This window comes from Pelobates fuscus, chromosome 1 (assembly GCF_036172605.1).
Source record: "Pelobates fuscus isolate aPelFus1 chromosome 1, aPelFus1.pri, whole genome shotgun sequence".
NCBI classification, from domain to species: Eukaryota; Metazoa; Chordata; class Amphibia; order Anura; family Pelobatidae; genus Pelobates; species Pelobates fuscus.
In genome coordinates this window covers 362,609,322-362,636,775 of record NC_086317.1, presented here as the reverse complement: position 1 = coordinate 362,636,775, position 27,454 = coordinate 362,609,322, and positions in this window count along the sequence as shown.

Genomic DNA, 27,454 nt, shown 5'->3' with positions numbered 1-27,454 from the left:
AGATAAGCCGAGGTCAGGAAAACAGAAATCAGAATAAATGTTAGAATAGCCAAAAGTCAAGGACAAACAGAGGTAGAGTAGACAGGGAAATACCAAAGTCAATAAGTCAGAAGATACTAGATAAAGATACACACTCTCACATAAACCAAACTAATGAAAAACCAAGACAGGGCATCAAACAAAAGGACAATAGAGTTTAAATAGCCCTAGGAAGGTTCTTATTGGTTGATTGGACCTGATGGCACCAAAACATGTGTGCACATCGATGACATGATGATGCAAGCACATCTGCACCACCAGCGTCAAAAAAACAGGAGGTGCCTATAAATTACGACCTGTGGAAGTGGACGGTGTATGTTGGAATGCCAGCGTGACCAGTGGCTGTGTAACGTGGAGAGAAGAGGGAGACCTGACATGAGGTAAGTAATTCTTTATTATAGGTATGGAAAGGTGGTCGTGTCAGGACGGTGGCGTGACAATATCCCGCAGAATCCTGGGTAGACAGGACAAAGACTGGTTTGGAAGGAAACCTGGCATTGAAGGATCAGATCAGACGTGCAGCATGCACATCGAAATCAGGAATCCAAGACCTTTCCTCAGTACCATAACCCTTCCAGTGAATCAAATATTGTAAGGAACCACAGGAATACTTAATGGAATTAACTTCTTATTCTTCCTGCCTCTCCACAGTAACAGGGGAGGGAGGTATAGGGGAGGGAGGCCTTAGTATAACAGTTACATACTAAATGTTTGAGCAAGGAAACATGAAAAACTTTGGGAACGTGCAAAGCATGAGGTAGTTCCAAGGCATAAGATAAAGGATTTATCTTCTGTAAGATGCGGAAGGCCACACAGACCTTGGGCCAAGTTAATGGAAGGAACCTATAGTCGAAGATTCTGTGTATAGTCAGACTTTGTCACGCACAATGTAGTTAGGACCAACACTACTGCATTTGTCCAAAAAAAGCTTATTTAGAGAATCTAGATGCTGATCCAAAACAGCAATTCCTAATTTGGATAATGAAGTAGGAAGGACAATAGGATGACGTCCATGATTGATGGAGAATGGACTATAACGAGAGGATTCTTGAGTTATTGCATGCAAACTCTAACCAGGGAGGGAGATCAGACCAATTGTCTTGGTTATGGGAAATAAAGCATCTTAAATAATTCTCAAGAGACTGGTTAGTCCTTTCAGCAGCACCATTGGACTGTTGGTTGCAAGCAGATAAATAAGACATCTTGATACCCAACTCACTAGAAAAGTTCTTCCAAAATCTAGAAATGAATTAACTCTATCTATCAGAAACTATCACTGGAGGGAGCCCATGCAAATAGAATACCTCTTTGGCAAAAATAAAAGCCAATTCAGAAGAGGTTGGTAATTTGGTGAGAGGGATTAGGTGAAAGGGATGCATTTGGTAAGAGGAATGCACCATTTTTGAAAATCGATCGAGAACCATCAATATAGTAGTATGACCTTTGCACTTAGGAAGGTCAACAATAAAATCCATAGCTAAATGTGACAAAGGTACATCTGGGAAAGATAAAGGCTGTAATAATCTGCAAGGCAGACTTCTATTTGTTTTGCTAATTTAGCACCGGTCATGCAGGCAGCAATAAACACTTGAGTATCAGGCCACCAAAACTGTCTAGAGATAGAAGATATTGTTTTATGGATGCCAGGGTGACCTACAGTAATGTTATCATGAAATTAAGAAAATATACTAGGTCTTACTAAATCTGGTACCATCAAGACATCTGGTGGTTTTTCGGGAGGAGCTAATGCCGGTCCGGTCTGTATCTTTTTTAACAAACAAGATGACAAGGATAGAATGGTGCTTGCTCTGAGGGAATAATAGAAGATATTACCTTTTAAACATAGAAACATAGAATGTGACGGCAGATAAGAACCATTCGGCCCATCTAGTCTGCCCAATTTTTAAAATACTTTCATTAGCCCCTGGCCTTATCTTATAGTTAGGATAGCCTTATGCCTATCCCACACATGCTTAAACTCCTTTACTGTGTTAACCTCTACCACTTCAACTGGAAGGCTATTCCATGCATCCACTACCATCTCAGTAAAGTAATACTTCCTGATATTATTTTTAAACCTTTGCCCCTCTAATTTAAGACTATTTCCTCTTGTTGTGGTAGTTTTTCTTCTTTTAAATATAGTCTCCTCCTTTACTGTGTTGAGTCCCTTTATGTATTTAAATGTTTCTTTCATATCCACCCTTTCTCGTCTTTCCTCCAAGCTATAGATGTTAAGATCCTTTAACCTTTCCTGGTAAGATTAATCCTGCAATCCATGAACCAGTTTAGTAGCCCTTCTCTGAACTCTCTCTAAAGTATCAATATCCTTCTGGAGATACGGTCTCCAGTACTGCATACAATTCTTCAAGTGAGGTCTCACCAGTGTTCTGTTCAATGGCATGAGCACTTTCCTCTTTCTACTGCTAATACCTCTCCCTATACAACCAAGCATTCTGCTAGCATTTCCTGCTGCTCTATTACATTGTCTGCCTACCTTTAAGTCATCTGAAATTATCACCCCTAAATCCTTTTCCTCAGATGTTGAGGTTATGACTCTATCAAATATTCTGTACTCTGCCCTTGGGTTTTTACATCCAAGATGCATTATCTTGCACTTATCCACATTAAATGTCTATTCACTGTAATCATCTGTATCAAATTGCATGGACAAGGTATCAACCTTTATATCCCTGGTACCTGGTCTATAAATTATCATATAATTTAATCTATACATCAATAAAGACTTAAAGACTAAAGACTAAAGTGCTTATCTGGAGGATAACAGTTTGGCCTCACTGATGTATGCCAGATTCTCATGGTCGGTTATGATTATAACAGGTATTGTGTATCCCTCTAAAAAGGTGTCTTCATTCCTTCAAAACTAGAATGATGGCTAATAATTTATGATTACCAATGTCATGGTTTCATTCAGCAGAAGACAACTTATTGGAGAAGAAACCACAGGGATTTAGTGGATGTATATGTACACTTTCTATTCCAAAATTGCCTGCCAACTACCCATCACCCTCCCCTATTTAGATTGCCAAATTCTCCTGAAAACACATTTCCTCACCCAAATTGGTGGCCACATTCCTCTTCCAACAAACTTTTTATTTCCCCCAAAAATATTTTTCTCATTCTCTTTGCAATACACACACTACAGAACGGCCCTATCCTGACTCATACAGTGCTGGTGGTTGGCATATTTCCATCCTCACTGTCTTGCAGACCTCTACTAGCCCTGGCTGAAAAGGTCCAACTGGTGGATCAAGTGAACACTTATCAGTGACACCGACACACACAAATTAAGTTTAGACACACTCACACACCATGCAGTTAACATACACATTCCACACAGTGCATAGACATTTTCTACACAGATATATTCTATGCAATACACAGGTACACTCTATACAGTACATAGACTCATGCTTTGCAGTTCACAGACTAACACTCCATGTAGTGCACAGACACTCTCCATGCAGTTCATAGACACTCTCCATATAGTTTACGAATGCCCCTTTTGTAGTACACCAACACATACTATGTAGTTCAGACATACTCCAGTAGTATCTGTCTGTGTAGTCTGTGTATGCCTGTGGACTATTCAGTCCAAAGGCATACACAGACTACACAGACAGATACTATGCAGTACACAAACATACTCTATGTACAGCTCATAAACACACACCACATATGATACACATGATGGAGCTCTAACACTAAGTTAATAAAATTAAGAATTATTGCACCAAAAAGTGGATCCAGCAACATTAAAAAACACATACAGTTTCTATGTCAAGCTTGACAAAGACATCGTGTGTGTTGAAATGTTGCTGGGTCCATAATTTAGTGGCATAAATCTTAATTTGATTAACATAGTATTTCGGCTCCTTCATTCTTTCTTACACAGATACACACAGACACACATACAGATAGACAGATGCACACTTTGACACACATGCAGATACACAGATACATTGGTATAAATACAGATACACAGACACATGGATATACACACTGACACTGGTAGAAGAGAGGTCCGGTCGTACTGTTAAAGAGTTGCAGTGCAAATCCACTGATGATACATGCCCACCTGGTGGCCCTATGTACATGGAGCACTCGATGGGTCCCTCAGCCCCTGAGAACACAGACACACTCAACGTACTACACAGATATGTGCTATACAGCTGTACAGCTCACAGACACACACTCACTGGCGTACATATAAAGGATGCAGGGGTCACAGCTGTGACCAGGCCTGTCACTCCAGGGGGCCCAGCTGCCCTGCGGACCCCTGCGACCTTGTACCAGCCTCCATGTTTTGCGGTTTTTGCACCGGGCCCCATGGATTATGTGTACGCCACTGCACACACTCCATGTACTACAGAGACACATACTATGCAGCAATTGTACTTTCTATATGGCTGTTGTTTCCATCAACATAGAAATATGGCTTCCTTTCCAAGTTCTATTTTCTATGTTGATTTCTAAGCATATAGAAAGTACAATTTATGACATACATGCCTAATATTTTAAATGTAGCATATGTATATAGTACAGTTATGAAGGATAGCACAGCATGTTTTTTTCACTTTTCATCCACTTCACAACAGTGTTATTTTTATTAGCATGTCAGAACTTGTTTATAAGCACGATGTCACTTTAAATATTGTGCACTTTAAAAATCAGTGCACTTTGATCACTATATGTACTTTAAAAAGTAATATGCACTTTATATAATGGAAATCCCTTTACAAATTAGGTACACTTTAAGAATAGAATGTACTCTGTAAAATGATATGCACTTTAGTATAAGGAAGCATTTTAGCCTGGTTACTTAGATATAGTAACACTGGGCATTGTGAAACATATTTTTACACTGTTTTACACCTATTTGAATCTATCTCACAGATGCTTTACAGAATACATCCTTTCATTCCACGATATCACATTGTGATTTATTCCCAAATTCTTATAATGCATGCAGGGTGAAGGTGAAAATAATGTTTATACAGCACAATTGCACCCACAATCACTATGGAGACGTGTGCCGCATTGTCATGACGACGATTATGTGTGTCGTCAATATGCACGTATGAAGTCATCCCGGTGGAGGCGGGGCTAAATGCAGCATGCTCAGTTCACACATAGGGGCGCTGGAATTAATCTAGTTCACCTGGGGTAAGTAACATATCTACTTATCCTTTTGCTATATATTCTGCTAATGTTTTTAGTTGTGTCTTATGTTCTGATCCTGATGAAAGTCCCAGAGGGTACTGAAACATTTATTTATGGATATGGTACTATACATACCTTGCCGGCACTAGATGTGATGTCACACTATGATGCAAACAGATTGTGGAAAGCAATGCTCATTGTTGTGACCATGTTTCATGCTGCTGTCAGGGGCTTCACTGCTAGGGCCGTCAGAGTGCCAATCTGCTTTTCTCTTGCTATGAGTAGGTGGAAATTTTAAATTATATTTATCATATAAACTTTATAACATTATAATTAGAATAATGCTAAACAATGGCCAGATTGTGTCTCTTTAAGACCAAATACCACATTTCTCATCTGTTGCTTAGCTAATTTTTAGTAACCTTCCATAATTACTTTTTTGAATAATACTTTTTTTTAAAACATATGGGAGTTATGAATAAAAATATCACCTATAGCTATGGGGCAAATTCAACAACATACTTGGTTTTCTATCCATGCAAATCATTTGATTTTGCATTTCTTTTTAACTAAATGTTGGGATTTGCAATTTTGAAATGCAGTCTCCATATTTAGGGTGAAACACTAAAGAATTTTGCCCTTCAGCAAGAGCCAATGTGTGCTGCAACTACAGATTTCTTATTTGACAGAAATTCTCACAGGAATCAATAATTATAGCTGTTAGTTTCTCATTGGTACAAACTGAATTAATTCCACTGCAGCTGAGAAACTCAATTGATCTGTTTTCCAGTTTGATGCTATGAGCAAGAAGACAGCCAAACATATTTTGAAAAAGTAGTCTAACAATGTCTGTCAGACATTTCTCATTTTGTTTTCTTTTAGTAAAAGTCTTGAAATATATTACTTAAATAAAGTTTCTCGTTTATTTTAGATTTTCTTTTTTTAAATTGTCAGTAGTATTTTGTTAACGCTTAATATGTAAGTCTTCATAGACATTGATAAAGTTAGTCATGAATGAATGACCACTCGTTAATCAAAAGTAATATGTTTGTTGAAATTTAACAAGGATTTTCCTTCCATTTTAACTCACTTGCCAAAAAAATTGCTAGTTGCTGCTAAAACCAGTGTAACTCATAAAAAGTCAAGTGAAAAATCTATTAAATTAACTAGCACTTTTGTATGTAAGATCAGTTTTATTTTTTTGGTACATTTTTGTTTATTAAGAGCATTTTTCCAAATAAACCTAGGTAAAATAGGTCCTTTTTTGCACATGGTTGTAACCAAAGTACCAAAGCATATCTTATAGACAAAAGGAAAAAAAAAAAAAAAAAAAAAGGAGATAAAAGAAACTGTGAGTCCTAGGTAACCCAGGGCTCAATAAAACGAGTGGCCATTACATTCCCGTTTGAATAGGTGGGTGTAAGATCAGTTGTGATTATTTTTTTTTTTTAAGTGAGTGCCTAGACAGAAATGCATTTATAGGACTGAAGAGACATCTTGCATAAAACCTGAATAAGCAGAGGGACTCTCCCAGCCACTCCAGATTAAAAAATAAACTTGATGTAGTGTTCCCTAAACTCAAAATAACCTGGAGAAACTGTGAATGACCTCCATTCTCTCCACCCACGTGAGGGCTGAGAAAGTTAATTTCAGGAAGATGCCTTGGGAATGGCCATGACTATTCCTTCAATATAACGAGGAATTCTAACTTTTCTCATTCATAACTGTCATTATACAATAGAGATCTCTAGAACAGTGTTCTCCAACCCAGTCCTCATGGACCACCAACAGTCCATGTTTTGTCAGTATCTCCATTGGAATAAAACAGGACTGTTGGTAGTCCATGAGGAGTGGGTTGGATAACACTGACTGGAAATGGTAATTTTATGTCTGATCCATTCAATTCAATCAAATGCGGAAGCAAATGTTTCAAAATATAGGAGAGAAAATTACAGTTTTTGATACAATTTGATCTAATTTGGAGGCATCCTGAAAAGCAACACAGAGCATGTTTTTGGTGTGTCCTAATAAGGCGTGTTGTTTCTGTTGTGCTTTTGCACTGTTTGGCTTTGTAAAATAAAATTATATTCACTTCAACATATATTTCTATTTAAACAATCATGTGATACACAATCATGTGGCAGAGAATCACGTGACACATAAAACAATAATCAAAATGAAACCACTAATATACAATAAATATAAATGTAATACAATAAAACAACTGAGACTAAGCATAGTTTGATATTGAACAATAGACATCACATGAAGAAGAATTTTGGCCAATACAGAATAATTAACAAAAAGTGTGATAATCTGTTAAATCATATAATAGTTACCATGGGCATTACAATCTTTAACTGGTAATGCCTGCATATGTTAATATATTCCCAGTTAATTGTATTCCATTATGTATCACATGACTATTTTCCAAACAAGTAGGTATATATGTAAGCAGATGGCACAATACAATAACAACACTACTATGGTTAATAACCATAGTGAAAAGTGTACAAATACTTAACTTGAAAATTTACAATGCAGACTCCCAAGATCGTTACCCAAAGAAGACGACCTTTTCACATATGTAAGCAGCATGACCATTTCAGTGATTTGAAGTAGTGCTTTGAGTCTACATGTGCAATGTGCAATGTGCAATCTGCAACATGTGCAATGTTACACTATTAATGCTGAACATACAAAGTTTTGCATATTGCTGGTCTTTCATCAGTATACATAGTGTGCTGGCCACAGACGATTAGTAGTGGCATTGTTTCCCCTCCGCGCAGCCCAATTCTTACCATATTTGTCTCATTATAGTGAAGGGAGTGACGTCACTGGAGGAGGCTCAGTGTTTAGGGGGAAGTTAGCCTCGACATGGGATAAAAGGTGGAGTGTATCTTGAAATTTCTGGCTTTCTGTTTTTATTTATTTATTTATTTATTATTAGCAGGTCAATGTCAACAAGGGTCAGTGCAACCAAAACCAGTGTATTTAACAAAATAAAATTCTGTTTTTTTTGGTTGTAGATACATTTTAATGGTTCCTCCAGGGCAGAGCTCGGTTATGTAGATTGCTTTACTCTAGTTTTTAACTTGAATTAATATCTGGGATTGTATATACCATGCTACTATAATATATATATATATGATTTGTTTTAATTATTTTGTAATGGACATATTTTACCATATTATTTTCTTCCTCTCTTCTTTTCTGTACCTTTTACCCATATTAAAAATTTTTTAATGATCATTACATTTACAAAAATAAAAATCAGCTGAAAATAAATTTCTTATCATTATTGTTCAGTTATTATAAATGATTAACATGAAATGTGAATCTATTTTTTAAACAGGGAAGATGAAGCACATAACCTGAACCACTGGAAATCGAAAATACCTTTAAATAGTTAAACTCCAAATTTGAAAGAATCAGCCAAAGCAGCCCACTATAATCCTTGCACTAATGATTCCAATATTTCCTAACACTTTTAATTTATTAGATTCATGCATTATTGAAAGGACAGAAAGCAACCAATCTATTTTTTTTTATTTATTATTTTTTTAGCATAAATTAAAATTAAATATCAAATCTTTATGCTCTGAGTTCGGAATTGTTTGAAGCTTGAAATGAACAGATCTCCATACCTCGAGTAATAGGGAAGAACAGCATCCCATTAAACTGAATGATGTCTTTAGCCTTTTCATTTTAATAATATTCATTAAAGTTATACAGTGAAATCCAATGGCACTCATGAATTTAGTCGGGCTTAAATAAATGGCATCACATAGATAAATTTAGGTAAGAAACATTGTAGGTGAGCTAAATATCAGATTATTTAAATTATAAATGTATCTAGATACATTTTAACAAAATCCCTTTTCTCTTATTATGTCATTTATTTCAAAGATGTATGCTATTTGAATTAATGCAATAACTTGTATGAATTTTATTTGTGTTATTTATTTATTTATTACTGGCATTTATAAATCGCCAACATATTCCACAGCGCTGTACAATTGGGAAAGACAACACAATAAGAACAGATCGATAAAACAGGTAGAGGGCCCTGCCCGTGTGCGTTCAATCTAAGTTAATTATTATACGTTCAGAGTCATTGGTTAATGTGTTTAGAATCTAGAAACACAATATTTTTTTATTTTTTTCTTTAGATTTGCCCTTAAATGAAACATACTAGCTAAGGTTGCCATTCCTTTATATTTATTACAAAAATATACTGATTTAAATTAGAGGATGCGTGTCATGTGTACATCATTAGAAGTCCTTAAGACTCCATAAGATATATGACAATAAAATAAAGTTGTAAAGACCAAAATATTTGTTAATTACATAGTACTGAGTGCTCACTATGAGGAATAAAGGAACCTTTAAAACACCAAAACTACTTTATATTGACCCCCTATGGACTGAGCCAAATGTTGTGATCAAAACAAAATGTAAACAAAAACTTGAATTTGCGCTATATGTCTATTCAGGCGTTATTCACCTCTTTCATATTATGTGCATGTCACGGCAAGGGTGCATAATTTAGCATTACATTATGAAATATAATCCTTTAATGCCATTTGTGTAGTAAATGGCACAAAAGGATGCTATTGCTGAGGTCAACAGGGGTTACATCTTTTGAAGCTGGGACCCCCACAGAGGTTGGATGACAGAAGGGGAAGTGTGGATGGCATGGCAAGGTTCAAAGGGTTTTACTAATATGGATGTGAAGTAATCAAGGCTCTGCAAGGTGTGAGGTTCTACACTTGGGAAAAGTCTGAATGTCTCTTCATCCATTTGGCCTGTACCATTAAGTGCTGAGTAAAACTCTTTGAAATGTAAATACCATTTTAGCTTTGCTCCAGTATCATACCCAAAGGAAGGACAAAAACATTAATATTTACCCCACAGAATAATAATAAAGCCTAATTTTTATTATATTTGGAATGGGACAAGCCCAGTCTTTTAATTAAGCCTAAACATGAGTTGCACAACTTAAACCGTGTGACAGGAATTGTGATGTCTGTCCTATTGGATCGCAGGTGGGGCGTGCAACATGTCTATGGAATGGGAAAACAATAACAAATTCATAGAGGCAATTATTATTTCTGTGGCAGGTACAGTAGAGGAGATAAAACCAAAAAGTTTATATTTGGCTTGCTGTTTCTGGAACAAAGGAGGTGGTCACTTGGAATCACTATAGGTACGCCCCTGGGTGGGGTGTGATAATTCCACAGGGTATATCTCCTGTGAACCTGAAGGGTGGTTTGTACTTGCTTGGGGCCAAGATCTAATTTTGAGTGAGTCACCATCATCCTTCCTTGCCAGAGACCCCCTGGACAGAAGTTGTACTTTGAAAAACCTAAGTGAGTAATTAGGACTTCTGTATTTTATCCTTTTTGTTTTTATCTGTTGTTGGTGTAAATAATTTGTTTACCATATATTTTTATATGCACTGTGACCATTTCTGCTCATAATAAACATGCATTTATTAAGTTCTGCCTTTGTCTGGTTAAGAATCACGTTACCTGAAGAGACTAGTTAGTATTTTCGTAATTACATAGATATTGTGCTAAGTAATATTTGGTGGGTTTTATTATTGATTTACCTGGGGGACCAAGGCACCCCATTTATAAATTGTCTTGGTGGTGGCAGCGTTAAGATAGTAATAGTTATATTATTATGTTTAAGTGTGGGTGGTGTTAAAAGGGGGATTTTGTCATTATTTCCGGTCTAGTGCAGACAAATAGTGTACTTTAACCCTTTCACCACCACAACTACGTCACGCACACTCTTGGAGTAGGGTGCGTTCGTGACAGTGCACCCACACTTATTATATATAATTTTATTCAGGAGAAACAGGGCTTTCATTTAACATCGAATATTTAGGCATGAAACATAATTTAATATGAATAAAATATTATAAAATGGGAGAAAATAAGAATTGTTTTAATTTCTTTAGTTCTACATGACATTTTAACTGTGAATGCCATAATACTGTTTGATTTTACTGCAATAAAACACACATATTTGTATTCAGCGATGTCTCATGTGTAAAACAGTATCCCCTATGTACAGGTTTTATGGTGTTTTGGGAAGTTACAGGGACAAATATAACATGTGACATTTTTCATTTTTTTCACAATGAAATTCGCCAGATTGGTTACGTTGCCTTTGAGACCGTATGGTAGCCCAGGAATGAGAATTACCCCTACGATGGCATACCATTTGCAATAGAAGCCAAACACAAGGTATTGCAAATAGGATATGTCCAGTAATTTTTAGTAGCCACTTGGTCACAACAGCTGTCCTAAAGAAAATTCGCAAGTGGAACTGAAACATTGCCGATTGGAGTAAGAGAAGTTTTCTTTTAACAAATCCTGGGAGTGCTGATTATTTTTAGCTTTTATATATATATATATATATGTATGTATGTATATATATATGTATGTATATATATATGTATGTATGTATGTATGTATATATGTATGTATATATATATGTATGTATATATATATATATATATATATATATATATCTATATATATCTATATATATATATATATATATATATCTATATATATATATATATATATATAATATTAAGAGTCTTCCCATAAGTTTGTAAAAGTCTTCGTATAACTCTTAAATAAGCTACATAATAATCATCACAGTTGTTTAAAGTGAAATATTTTAAAAGATTTTGCTAATTAAACAATGACAGGCTAATTTACTAAAGTGAACATTCAAAGTGAAATGAAAGTAAATTTCAAATTTAAGGTCAGAGTAGTTGTACTGAAAGCAAAGCTGACCCAAAAATGTTTCAAATCTAGCTATTTTTACCTTAAATTTGAAGTATACTTTGAACTCACTTTGAAATCTCACTTTAGTGAATAATAGTGATGTACCGAACTGTCCGCCGGCGAACAGTTCCCGGCGAACTTAGCGTGTTCGCGTTCGCCGCGGCGGGCGGACACATGCGCAGTTAGATCCGCCCCCTATTCGTCATCATTGGGCAAACTTTGACCCTGTGCCTCTCGGTCAGCAGACACATTCCAGCCAATCAGCAGCACTCCCTCCCTTCCACACCCTCCAACCTACCTCCCAGCATCCATTTTCGATTCATTCGGAAGATGCATGCTTAGTGAGAGGAGGGAAAGTTTAGCTGCTGCTGATTAGATAGGGAAATTGATAGCTAGGCTAGGGTATTCAGTGTCCACTACAATCCTGAAGGACTCATCTGATCTCTGCTGTAAGGACAGTACCCCAAAAAGCCCTTTTTAGGGCTAGAACATCAGACTGCTTTTTTTTTTTCCTGTGTAATGTAATTGCAGGTGCCTGCCTGCCAGCTTCTGTGTGAGGTTCACATTGGATACTGTGCCTACTTGCCCAGTGCCACCACTCATATCTGTTTTAACAATAGGTTAAGCTTTACATTTAAAATAAATATTTTTTTTCACTGTAATAGAAGAGCAGTTGCCTGCCTGCCAGCTTCTGTGTCAGGTTGGATGCCTTGCCCATTTGCACAGTCAGTGCCACCACTCATATCTGTTTTAACAATTGGTTAAGCTTTAGATTTAAAATAAATCATTTTTTTTCACTGTAATAGAAGAGCAGTTGCCTGCCTGCCAGCTTCTGTGTCAGGTTGGATGCCTTGCCCATTTGCACAGTCAGTGCCACCACTCATATCTGTTTTAACAATAGGTTAAGCTTTAGATTTTAAATAAATCATTTTTTTCACTGTAATAGAAGAGCAGTTGCCTGCCTGCCAGCTTCTGTGTGAGGTTCACATTGGATACTGTGCCCACTAGCCCAGTGCCACCACTCATATCTGTTTTAACAATTGGTTAAGCTTTAGATTTAAAATAAATAAAAAAAATTCACTGTAATAGAAGAGCAGTTGCCTGCCTGCCAGCTTCTGTGTGAGGTTCACATTGGATACTGTGCCTACTTGCCCAGTGCCACCACTCATATCTGTTTTAACAATTGGTTAAGCTTTACATTTAAAATAAATCATTTTTTTTCACTGTAATAGAAGAGCAGTTAGTTGTCTGCAAGCGTCTGGGTGTCAGGCCTACTTCAGCATGTGCTCTGCAGACCTGTGCCAGCGTGCTTTGACAGTTGCCAATCATATCTGGTGTCTCTTTAGCGTGCTTTTACAAAGAAAAAAGGTTTCCAGTGTAAGCTAATCGCAGACAGTCAGTGTCCTTCAAGCGGCTCTGTCAGGCCTTCCTTCAGCGTGTGCCCTGCACAACCCTGCCAGCGTGCTTTGACAGTTGCCACTCATATCTTGTGTCTCTATAGCGTGCTTTTACAACCAAAATTTTGTTTCCACTGTAATAGAAGAGCAGTTGCCTGCCTGCCAGCTTCTGTGTGAGGTTCACATTGGATACTGTGCCCACTAGCCCAGTGCCACCACTCATATCTGTTTTAACAATTGGTTAAGCTTTAGATTTAAAATAAATAATTTTTTTCCACTGTAATAGAAGTGCAGTTGCCTGCCTGCCAGCTTCTGTGTGAGGTTCACATTGGATACTGTGCCTACTTGCTCAGTGCCACCACTCATATCTGTTTTAACAATTGGTTAAGCTTTAGATTTTAAAGAAATCATTTTTTTTCACTGTAATAGAAGATCAGTTAGTTGTCTGCAAGCGTCTGGGTGTCAGGCCTACTTCAGCGTGTGCTCTGTAGACCTGTTCCAGCGTGCTTTGACAGTTGCCAATCATATTTGGTGTCTCTATAGCATGCTTTTAAAACCAAAATGTGTTTTTCACTGTTATAGATTGAATAGCAGTTACTTGTCTTCAAGCGGGTGTCTCAGGCCTACAGTGTGTGCTCTGCAGAACTGTTCCAGTGCACATTGCCAATCATATCTGGTGTCTCTATAGCGTGCTTTTAAAACCAAAATTTGTTTTTCACTGTTATAGATTGAATAGCAGTTACTTGTCTTCAAGCGGCTCTGTCAGTCCTTCCTTCAGCGTGTGCTCTGCAGAACTGTTCCAGTGCACATTGCCAATCATATCTGGTCTCACAGTAGCTTGCACGCATAGTACCACTAATCCCCAAAAAAATGACAGGCAGAGGCAGGCCACCCCGCAGGGGCCGTCGTGGTCGTGGTGCTGTGATTCCCTTTTGCCCTAGAATAATGCCCAGTTTTCAGAAGCCACGTACCCTGAACTTGAAAAGTTCTGAGGACTTAGTTGACTGGCTAACACAGGACACCCAATCTTGTACAGCCTCCGCTCGGAACCTTGACGCACCATCCTCCTCCAGCTTAGCTTCAGGCACCTCTCAAGATAGCACTCACCCGCCTGCCGCCACCACCAAAACTAGCACCACAGCCGCTTTACTTGGTATGTCAGAGGAGTTATTCACACACCCGTTTGAAGAAATGAGTGATGCGCAACCATTATTGCTAGAGGATGTAGATAACAGGGATATGTCTCAGGCAGGCAGCATTAAACACATGGAGGTACGGTGTGATGATGATGTTGTACCCGCTGCTGCTTCCTTTTCTGAGTTGTCAGATACAAGCGAAGCGGTTGATGATGACGATGCGTCCATGGATGTCACGTGGGTGCCCGCTCGGCAAGAAGAAGAACAGGGCAAAAGTTCAGATGGGGAGACAGAGAGGAGGAGGAGGAGACGAGTTGGAAGCAGGGGGGGGTCGTCGCAAGGAGCTAGTGGCACAGTCAGACAGCATGCATCGGCACCCGGGGTCAGCCCGACAGCACGCCAATCAACGCATGCTGTGTCCACCACCAGAATGCCGTCATTGCAGAGCTCAGCAGTGTGGCATTTTTTTTGTGTTTCTGCCTCTGACAACAGCGATGCCATTTGCAACCTGAGCCAAAGGAAACTGAGTCGTGGGAGGTCCAACACCCACCTAGGTACAACTGCTTTGCGTAGGCACATGATCTCACATCACAAACGCCTATGGGATCAACACATGAGTACAAGCAGCACGCCTACTCTAAGCCGCCATCCTCCTCCTGGTCCAGCATCTTCAGCCACGTCAACCACTGCTGTCCTTCTTGCCCCCTCTCAACCATCCGCCACTCCGTCTCCCGCCTTGAGCAGTTCCCGCTCATCTGCCCAGTCATGTGTCTGTCAAGGACATGATTGAGCGTAAGAAGCCAATGTCACCAAGTCACCCCCTTGCCCAGCGTCTGACAGCTGGCTTGTCCGAACTATTAGCCCGACAGCTTTTACCATACAATCTGGTTGAGTCTGAGGCGTTCAAAAAATTTGTAGCTATTGGGACACCGCAGTGGAAGGTACCCGGCCGGAATTTCTTTTCACAAAAGGCAATCCCCAACTTGTACTCGATTGTGCAAAAGGAAGTCATGGCATGTCTGGCACACAGTGTTGATGCAAGGGTCCATCTGACCACTGATACCTGGTCTGCAAAGCATGGTCAGGGCAGGTATATCACCTACACTGCGCATTGGGTAAACCTGCTGACGGCTGACAAGCAAGGAATGCGTGGCATTGCAGAGGAGTTGGTGACACCGCCACGAATTGCAGGCAGTCCTGCTGCCACCTCCTCTACTCCTCCTACTCCATCCTCTTCCATAACCTCTTTGGCTGAGTCCTCTTGTGCCGCTGCTTCTTGCTCCACATCAACGGCACCCCCCCAGCTCCCCAGGTACTATTCCACATCCCGGATACGGCAGTGTCACGCCGTCTTGGGTTTGACTTGCTTGAAAGCAGAGAGTCACACCGGACAAGCACTCCTGTCCGCCCTGAACGCACAGGTGGAAAAGTGGCTGACTCCGCAGCAACTGGATATCGGCAAAGTGGTGTGTGACAACGGAAAAAATTTGATAGCGGCATTGAAGTTGGGCAAGTTGACACATGTGCCGTGCATGGCACATGTGTGTAATCTGATCGTACAACGCTTTGTGCATAAGTACACAGGCTTACAGGACGTCCTGAAGCAGGCCAGGAAGGTGTGTGACCATTTCAGGCGTTCCTACACAGCCATGGCTCACTTTGCCGATATCCAGCGGCGAAACAACATGCCAGTGAGGCGCTTGATTTGCGACAGCCCTACACGTTGGAATTCAACACTCCTAATGTTCGACCGCCTGCTCCAACAAGAAAAAGCTGTTAATGAATATTTGTATGACCGGGGTGCTAGGACAGCCTCTGGGGAGCTGGGAATTTTTTTGCCACGTTACTGGACGCTCATGCGCAATGCCTGTAGGCTCATGCGTCCTTTTGAGGAGGTGACAAACCTAGTCAGTCGCAGTTGTGTGTGTGCGTGTGTATGGCTGTCTGCCTGTGTGTGTGTGTGTGTGTGTGACAGGGTGAAGATTTCTTGCACATGGGTGTGACAGGGTGAAGATTTCTTGCACAGGGCGCCCAAAGGCCTAAGGCTGGCCCTGCGCATGGGTCAGTGGCTCTGCACCAGACTTCCCTCCAATTGATCAAAGTTAAAGGATTTCAAGTGGACTGATTACAATTACAGGGCCTCTAAAGAGTCCTGTATTGTTATTTGTCGTCACTACCTTCCCGCGTTGGGAGTGGGTCATTTGCGCCCCTGCTGCCTTCCTTGCATGTGGTAGCTGTTTGTCAGGGATTTGTCAATCCATATCTGCCAAGTGACCCTATGACAGGGTGAAGATTTCTTGCACATGGGTGTGACAGGGTGAAGATTTCTTGCACAGGGCGCCCAAAGGCCTAAGGCTGGCCCTGCGCATGGGTCAGTGGCTCTGCACCAGACTTCCCTCCAATTGATCAAAGTTAAAGGATTTCAAGTGGACTGATTACAATTACAGGGCCTCTAAAGAGTCCTGTATTGTTATTTGTCGTCACTACCTTCCCGCGTCGGGAGTGGGTCATTTGCGCCCCTGCTGCCTTCCTTGCATGTGATAGCTGTTTGTCAGGGATTTGTCAATCCATATCTGCCAAGTGACCCTATGTAGGGGTAACAGTCCCTATTCGGCTCTGTGTCAGTGTGTATCATGGTCTCTGTGGACAGGGAACAGTCTCTATTCTGCTCTGTGTCAGTGTGTATCAGGGGTTTTGAGGACAGGTGTCAATCCATATCTGCCAAGTGACCCTATGTATATCTGCTGTCAGTACACAGGAAAAGTTTAAATATTTCTTGTTCTACGTTCTCTGCAACTCCACGCACCGACTCATCCAATACATGAAGATCTGGGGTTTCTCTGACTCTCCTCAGTAGTGTATCAAACAGAGTCTGCACTGTGGTAACACGGACATCTTCAGGACATAACTCAACTATTTGCAGATAGGCAGTCTGCAGCTTCTCTTTTTCACCTGTTCTCTTCTTTCTCTTATGCGTATTCTTGTCTATATGCAGGTGGTCTCTTGCCTTTCTTTTAACCAATTCGTTCCTTCCATATGGTTTCAAAAGATCTCTGGCATCATTACTTTCAACGCAAATAACGTCATCATAGTTAGTCTCCTCATTATTCACCGGGAAGAGAGTGTTTGCACTGCCTACCCACAGCATGCCCTTGCCATTGCCTACTCCACCTTCAACGACAGGGTGCAAGTCCCAAGGAGAAGGATCATTCACTTTATTATCTGTCTTTATTTCACAAGTAGTGCCTGGAACATCCTCATGGGTCACAAGATGTAAATCTGGACTAATGTCAACCCCAGGGTCTGGAAAATCATCAATTTGAAATTTTTCGAATAATCTCAGTGGGCTGCCACATTCTTCCTCCTCTGATGGTATTAAAGTTTGCAGAGATTCACTATGGGGTGGTGTCAAGCATTTTGGAGAACAATTAAGCATCTCCATCCCAATACGTTTCAGATGTCCTATCAGCTCTTCCACCCTATGCGATACTATGGGCAGGCTACCCGTGACGTCATTACTCACGGCCCTATTTCACGCGGACACTCTGTGTCAGTGTGTATCATGGTGTCTGTGGACAGGGAACAGTCTCTATTCTGCTCTGTGTCAGTGTGTATCATGGTCTCTGTGGACGGTGAACAGTCTCTATTCTGCTCTGTGTCAGTGTGTATCATGGTCTCTGTGGACAGGGAACAGTCTCTATTCTGCTCTGTGTCAGTGTGTATCAGGGGTTTTGAGGACAGGTGTCAATCCATATCTGCCAAGTGACCCTATGTAGGGGGAACAGTCCCTATTCTGTTCTGTGTCAGTGTGTATCATGGTCTCTGTGGACGGTGAACAGTCTCTATTCTGCTCTGTGTCAGTGTGTATCATGGTCTCTGTGGACAGGGAACAGTCTCTATTCTGCTCTGTGTCAGTGTGGGATCATTAGGGATCAGGGATCATTAGGATAGGTGTCAATCCATATCTGCCAAGTGACCCTATGTAGGGGGAACAGTCCCTATTCTGCTCTGTGTCAGTGTGTATCAGGGGTTTTGAGGACAGGTGTCAATCCATATCTGCCAAGTGACCCTATGTAGGGGGAACAGTCCCTATTCTGCTCTGTGTCAGTGTGTATCAGGGGTTTTGAGGACAGGTGTCAATCCATATCTGCCAAGTGACCCTATGTAGGAGGAACAGTCTCTATTCTGCTCTGTGTCAGTGTGTATCAGGGCTGGGCTTTGAGGACAGGTGTCAATGTTAGGTGATTTCTGCCCTTTATGGATTAAAAGCAGACTCTGCATCAACTGTGCAATTTTCCATGGGAGTTTTGCCATGGATCCCCCTCTGGCATGCCACAGTCCAGGTGTTAGTCCTCTTGAAACAACTTTTCCATCACTATTGTGGCCAGAAAGAGTCCCTGTTGGTTTTAAAATTCGCCTGCCCATTGAAGTCAATGGCGGTTCGCGCGGTTCGCCGGTTCGCGAACATTTGCGGAAGTTCGCGTTCGCTGTTCGCGAACCGAAAATTTCGGGTTCGCAACAACACTAGTGAATAACCTTGTGAGATCAACATATTTTTCTGACGGGTAAACTCTTTACGTGTCATGCAAGAATATTGAAAAATAACTTCAGTTTTAAACAGAACATTTTCAATTATCTTTAAGGAACTAAAGAATCTTTGTTTTTAACAATAGATTATCTCTGCATGTTGTCAGCCTCTTAGTCAATGCACTAGGCTAAATGTTAAACTACCCTACTTTTGTCTCATAGAATTGCATATATTTACCCATAGTTCCCCAGTATAGGTTTCTTCTGCCTAGTTTCATTTTAACCAAGCCATATCATGTTCCTTTTCTTTTGATTCAATAACAGATTATTGATACACGTGTGGCGGTTTCACCTGATTTAGCTCATTTTACCCTAAGTAATAGGTCAACAATGGCTACACAAACTTAAAGGGACACTCCAGGCACCCAGACCACTTCTGCTCATTGGAGTGGTCTGGGTGCCAACTCCCACTACCCTTAACCCTGCAAGTGTAATTATTGCAGTTTTTTTTACCCTTGCAGGGTTAAGTCCTCCCCTAGTGGCTGTCTATTAGACAGCAACTAGAGGGAACTTCCTGCTCTATAGCACAGGTTTTCTGTGCTAGAGCGTCGCTGGACGTCCTCACGCTGTGTGAGGACCTCCAGCGTCGCTCTATTCCCCATAGGGAAGCATTGAAATTCATTTTCAATGCTTTCCTATGGGGTGCGCTAATGCGCATGCGTGGCATTGCCGCGCATGCGCATTAGGTCTCCTCGGCCGGCGGGCGAGATCAGTCTCGCCCACCGGCCGACGTAAGCAGAAGGAGGAGCGGCGGGGGAGGAGGAAGCAGCGACGTGGGACATGTCGCTGCCTCTGGTAAGTCACTGAAGGGGTTTTCACCCCTTCAGCAACTGGGGATTGGAGGGTGGGAGGGAGAGGGACCCTCCAGTGCCAGGAAAACTGATCGTTTTCCTGGCACTGGAGTTTTCCTTTAAATGTCAGGAAAACCACATTGGTTGTACAAACCTAGCACAATGATCACTCTTTTTATTCACCCTCTTTTTATTTTTTAAATGTACATATTTGTGGGACAATGCCCATTTTGTAATCAAAAAACTTAATTAAATTGCTGCAATACATTACCAGAAAACGCACATAATACATTTTATGACAAATTTAGATATATCAGAAAATTGTCTTAAGTTACACTGACAAAAAATATGCAACAGACAGTTTAAATATACATCTGATTTATAGAATTAAAACCTTTACATGTCTTTAAAAGTCATTAAGTTTACAGCAAAGTGAGTCAAGATCAGCTCTAATTTAAGACTAGATCATTTATCTATTATCTAAAATTTGAGATCATAAAAGCTAGCGGGAATAAATATTCCACCTCTGATAAATGGCTCACCAAGAAGGCAGAATTAAGTTACTACTAATGTGCTTGAGAAATATATGGTCCAATTTCCTACTTTGAATTTTATTTAAAACTTTTTAAAGATTAATGAAGCACTGAATTATTTTTGCTGTTTAAAGTAACACTTTTCCTATAACTGCTTAGCTCTATTTTCTATGAACATTTGCTTCAATTAATAGTGACATTAATTGAGAGAAAAGCTGTGAATATTTTATGCACAGTAGATAATTTTATATATAGAGCATTTGTAGCAAATAGGATTGTCTTGTATTTCAGTAATATGTAGAAAGTGATATGTGCATTTCTTTTTCTGTAAATCACATTGTTGTAAATTATATTAAAGTTGCGATCTGGATTGCATAAATTTAAAGGATATTTATTACACTATAATTTAGCAAGTTCTGACAAATATTCCTTGTTTATTTCTTTTGCTGCATATTTTAATGAAGCTTTATTTTAAACATGGCTGAATATTAGTAACATTTCTTTGTTTCCTACTTCTGTTTCTTGAGTTTTCTCAAGCTCAATGTTTTGCAGACGTTAGAAAAAATTGAGCATACTTGTAAAAAAAAAAAAAAAAAATGGATCTTGATATAAATTAGTTTTAAAAAAAATAGCTTTTTGTGCAATAATTATTTTTATTATGCAAATAGATGAACATTATATCTCAAAAATACAGCATATAGGCCCCAGGAACTATGATTTGGTGGCAGCAGCAGAAGCACTAGAAATAGGGGATCCATCTGGCTGATATTTTATTGGCATTACTGGTATTTTAGATTGTCTGGCCAGTGTATTGCAAAAAATACTTGCATTGTAAATGCTGGTGTGTTTTACTGGTTGGACTCTGTGTTTGTATAACCCCAACCCCTCAGACAAAACACATTGATCTGAGGCAGCTGCTGAGTATGCTTTTGCATGGAGGAAAGGATCAGTTCACCTGAACCACTTTGTCCCCCCAAAAAAATGTTCATGTGGCAATTACCATCAAGGCAATATATTTAGTGGAACAATTGGAGGGTGGAGTAAGGACAGTAAAGAACGTACAAAAAAAAAATGCTAGAACATTGCCTAACTTAATAGCCAGACAATATAAGGCGTTTTTGAAATGCCAATTCTGAGTAGCCAAGTAGCCAAATGCCAAGTAAGAGAACCTTCAGAAGAGAGAGGTTTTACACTGATTCACTATTATTCCTTTTGCAAACTTATATAAATGAAAAGTGGGGAGCAACAGCAACAAGAGTCATGTTCAGCTGAAAAAAAATCATTTAAAAAAATAAAAAAATAAATAAAAGGAGAAAGTCAGTAGGCAACTTCCACTCTGAGAATAACAAAGTTTTCCCAACCATTCAGTCAGTAGTGTAAGTAACCATCCTTTAGGTGTTCGGTTTCTTTTTAAAAACAGTGCCCTGTCAGTTTATACCTTACCAACTCTTCTGTGGAGGTAGCATGCATAGTAACACTGTAAGACTCAGAAAGGCAGGGTGAAACCACTACAATGAAAGGCGCTTTAGAAAAGGGGGAGCAGCAGCAGGTGTAATTTAATTGAATAAATATTATTAAGATTTTAGCATACTAATACAAATAAGTAACTTTCATGGGAGAGGTAAGTGACCAATTGAAGCTTGGGGAGATTGTACTTGAAGAAGGCAATTTGCTCTTTCAGTTGTGGGAACAAGTGAGCTTTGCAGATTCACAATATTCACAATATTCCCTATAGCAAAAAACATTCACTCACTTTGGTCGGTGGACATGACAATGTCTGCTGACAGATCAATAAGATAAATACACTTTGTCATATACCAGCTGCTTGACTTTCTCCTACCAAACTGGCAAAAGCTTCTGCCCAAACCACAGATTCTCCCCTCAGCTGACTTGGGGTTATGATGCTGCTGTAAGTAAAAGGCAATCACATGTTATCTTTAAACTACAAACTTCCCTCGACCAATCAAGGACTTTGTCAATAAATCTGTACCTCAAGTATGTCAGGCTGTTCTCCCTTAATTCTAGGATCACACAGGCAGGGCCGGACTGGGAATTAAAAGCAGCCCTGGAAAAAAATATTTACCAGCCCCATAATGCATCGCGCCAGCATAGTGTGCAGATACAGAGTTAGAAAAGAGAACTTAAAATTAAAAACTATTACTCCAACGTGAAGAAAAGCACTCATAGGCTTCAAAATAAACAAAAGTGCTGATTTATTTTAAGCAGACGTGCATGTAATTAATGTTTCGGTCCAACTACCTTGACATATTAAGGAAAGCTTGGTAATGGGACTGAAATAGTGAACGTATGTACGGCACAACTGCAAAAAATTGACGTTATCTTATTTATATTGAAGTCCTGTGGGTGCGCGCTTCACTTTAAATATGTTATTGTAAATATAAAAGGCATATTTTTATATTTATATATATGTATGTATGTATATATATATATATATATATATATATATATATATATATATATATATGTATATAACTAATACACACATTAATATACATGTCATATACCATTGGAGGATCCAGAGCCTGATCCCGGGAGGGGAAAAAATCCATGTACAATAACCAGTACTGCTCTGTGTAGTGGTTATGGTGCAAGGAGTTCCGGGACCCCTTCACAGAGTAAGGGGTTAAGGGGTTAAGAACAGTTTGACAACTTACCTGGGGTCTGCTGGGATATGGGGCTGTAGTAGGGTATAGGAGCAGTGGTGCAATGTGTGAGGGGTGCAGTGTGTGTGTGAAAGGTTCAGTGTATGTGTGTGTGTGGGGGGGGTGTAGTGTGTGAATGCGTAGGGTGTGTGGGGAAATGTGTGTATGGGGGGGTTGTGAATGTGTGTGTGGGGGGGCTGTGAATGTGTGGGGGGGCAATGTGTGCATGTGTATGGTGTGTGTGTGGGGGTAGTGTGTCTATGGGCCTAGAGTTCACTCTCAACACTGCGACCACCAGGGGAGAGCCTCGTGGGGGGGGGGGGAGGAGTCTCCCCTCTCCTTCCCAGTCTCTCTCTTCCCCCTCTGCCTTTCTCCCCCTCCCCTTGTGTGTATCTCTCCTTTCTCCCTGTCTCTCTCTTCCCCCTCCCCTTGTGTGTCTCTCTCCTTTCTCCCTGTCTCTCTCTTCCCCTCTGTCTCTGTCTCCCCCCCTTTCCCTGTGTCTCTCTCTCCCCCACATCTCTCTTCCCCTCTGTTTCTTTCTCCTCCCTTTCCCTGTGTCTCTCTCCCCCACATCTCTCTTCCCCTCTGTCTCTTCCCCCCTCTCTCCCCCACATATCTCTTCCCCTCTGTCTCTCTCCCCCCTTCCCATGTCTCTCTCTCTCTCCGCCACACATCTCTTCCCATCTGTCTCTCTCCCCCACATATATCTTCCCCTCTGTCTCTCTCCCCCCTTTCCATGTGTGTCTCTCTCTCTCCCCCACATATCTCTTCCCCTCTCTCTCTATTCTCCCCCCTCTGCCTCTTTCTCCCTCCTTTCCCTGTGGCACTCTCCCTCCCCCTCTGTCTCTGTATTCTCCCCCCTCTGTCTCTCTATTCTACCTCCTTTCCCTGTGGCACTCTCCCTCCCCCTCTGTCTCTTTCTTGCACCCCCACCCTCTGTCTCTTTCTTGCACCCCCCGTCTCTTTCTTGCACCCCCTACCCATTCTCTCTCCCCCTCTGTCTCTTTCTTGCACCCCCCTGTCTCTTTCTTGCACCCCCCCACCCATTCTCTCTCCCCCTCTCTCTTTCTTGCACCCTCCCCCTCTGTCTCTTTCTTGCACCCCCCCATTCTCCCTCCCCCTCTGTCTCTTTCTTGCACCCCCCATTCTCCCTCCCCTTCTGTCTCTTTCTTGCCCCCCCCAATTCTCCCTCCCCTTCTGTCTCTTTCTTGCACACACCCCTCCCCCATCTGTCTCTTTCTTGCCCCCCAATTCTCCCTCCCCTTCTGTCTCTTTCTTGCCCCCCCAATTCTCCCCCCCCTTCTGTCTCTTTCTTGCACACACCCCTCCCCCCCCCATCTGTCTCTTTCTTGTCCCCCCACCCCCCTACCTGAGAGGAGTCAGGGGGGGCAGCGCGTTCCATGATACAGCCTAGCCGGACCGGCGGCACTTCTAATACTGGGGGCTGAGCCTGAAGGAGGAGGGAGGAGCATGTCTCTGTACCATGCTCCCTCGCGGTTCCTGTGCTGTGAATTGTGGGAACCGCGAGGGAGCATGGTACAGAGACATGCTCCTCCCTTCTCCTTCAGGCTCAGCCCCCAGCATTAGGAGTGCCGCCGGACCGGCGAGGCTGCCACCTGGTCCGGCGGCTCCAGCGTGCAATGCGGCCGCCGGCCGGCGGCCCCCTCAGAGTATGTGCCACCGGAACGGCCACCCGGTGGCACATACATTGCCAGAGCAGCCCCCAGGTGCCGCGGCCCACCGGGAAATTTCCCAGTATCCCGGTGGGCCAGTCCGGCCCTGCACACAGGTAAGCTATCACCAGTTTAGGGCAATTTCTCAATTTGTTGACTTCGATGTGCTTTGAGTAAATCTTTAGCTTTATAACTACAGTTGCTACATCTGTGTGGAGAGATCCGATAAGAACAACTTCCCTATTTCCCAGAAAGGCATTCATCTTGTTATGGTGGGTAAACAAGGGCATTACCAATCCCAAACTGGCATCACTGTGGCTCAAATTTTCTGTCACATCCCTAAATGAATGAACGGATACTAGTTCACCTGTTATTGTCCAATCCACACACCTCAGTAGGGGGAAACACCAATATACTGGTTATATGTTAAAAATATAAAACATATATTAGAACGCTTACAATAGAAATTGGTTCTCCCATGTAAATCAACACACTCTATAATGTTATTCAATTATTGCCATGCATAAGCAATCAAATGTACTATTTTTATTGTGTCTTGAATATGAATGTGCTTTTTTAGTTACTAAAATATACTCATAAAAACAGTTATTGCTGTAATCTTTAAGGTGCAAACCATTAAAGTGTTTTCAAAACACAATGAAAACTAGTGTGTAAATATATTGATGTACCCAAGTGAGAAAAACCTGATAATACACATGGTAATACTTCACAATAGGAGCAAATCTTCTTAAGAATATTTGTACACCTCAAAGAAACAAATAAAACACACAATAGTGCAGACAATCTAATCAAAGATAGAAGCACACACTATAATTTCTCTAAATTGCAAACTCACATGGACTAGAGCCTACATTATGGTTCTACATTAGCAGCTTTGGAGTTTTGTGTAGAGGACTCCTTTGAAGTTATTTTCTTTGAAATGTGTTTAATCTGATGAAGCCTAGATTGAATACATATATATATATATATATATATATATATATATATATATATATATATATATATATTAGCCCTTAAAGATTATGGCAATAACAATGTTTATAATTATATTTTGTTAACTAAAAAAGCACATTCATATTCACAGCAAAATAATACATTTAAGGTGTTGAAAGCAACAAGTGCCAAATACACACACCACTCCCTGTGTCTAAAATAAGAGATAATAATACTTATATATATACAGGTACATATGGAAGATGTTCCATGTAGTCAAGTCCTATAAAGACAAAAAATACATAGTATAGACTGTATATATAAAAAGAAATATATGAAAGTGATTGAATACACTCACGGATTCCAGAGCCGTACCAGGCTCTGTATATAGTGCCCAAGGGTGCCTTAGAAGGCTATATGGAGAATCTTGGATGATGTCCCCCAGAAGCAGGAAAAAGCAGCAAGTGATAATAAAAAAGTATTACATTTATTGTAAATAAAAGTTTAAAAATAACTGTGCAGGTCCCATATGGTGACACACAAAATCACAGTAATGCAGACGCGTTTCAACTCAGTCCGAGTTTTCATCAGTGCATAAAAACATCCAGCTGCTATTCCGTTTTAAGTTCTCCGCTTTTCTGATTGCCGGTCACATGGGCGGAAGTTCGGGTGGCCGGCGTCTGACGTCACTTCCGGTATTTTCGGCGCTCGTTTTCTGGCTTCATTCTGTTCAATGCATTTGCCCAATTGAAGCTGGAAACTCCACATTGTGAATGGGCACCTTGTATAGTCCTTAAAGTGCATACATATAAGCAGTAGCTTGTAATAGGGAAAATGACATGGTTATATATACAGATAACGGAGAATAATATAGTAGAGGGACTTAATGACTTAACAACTTATAAGTACATAATGCATAATGTCAATATTAATTTGTTGGTGCATTTGCCCAAATGATGCAAAGGTCTCCATATTAAGAATGGGCATTTTTCATATCTTACAAAATACATTCATATAAACAATGATTAGTAGAAAAAAATAATAACATAGTTGCTTATATAAATAGCAGCAATAAAGCAGAATATATATATGTATTAATAAGCAACATATGGGCACATAATATGTAATGCCTTAAAGGTGTATATCGCCTCCAATTTATATGGATATAGCCCCTATAGAATAAGATTGATTCCGCCCATGTGACCGGCAATCAGAAAAGCGGAGAACTTAAAACGGAATAGCAGCTGGATGTTTTTATGCACTGATGAAAACTCGGACTGAGTTGAAACGCGTCTGCATTACTGTGATTTTGTGTGTCACCATATGGGACCTGCACAGTTATTTTTAAACTTTTATTTACAATAAATGTAATACTTTTTTATTATCACTTGCTGCTTTTTCCTGCTTCTGGGGGACATCATCCAAGATTCTCCATATAGCCTTCTAAGGCACCCTTGGGCACTATATACAGAGCCTGGTACGGCTCTGGAATCCGTGAGTGTATTCAATCACTTTCATATATTTCTTTATATATATACAGTTTATACTATGTATTTTTTGTCTTTATAGGACTTGACTACATGGAACATCTTCCATATGTACCTGTATATATATAAGTATTATTATCTCTTATTTTAGACACAGGGAGTGGTGTGTGTATTTGGCACTTGTTGCTTTCAACACCTTATTTT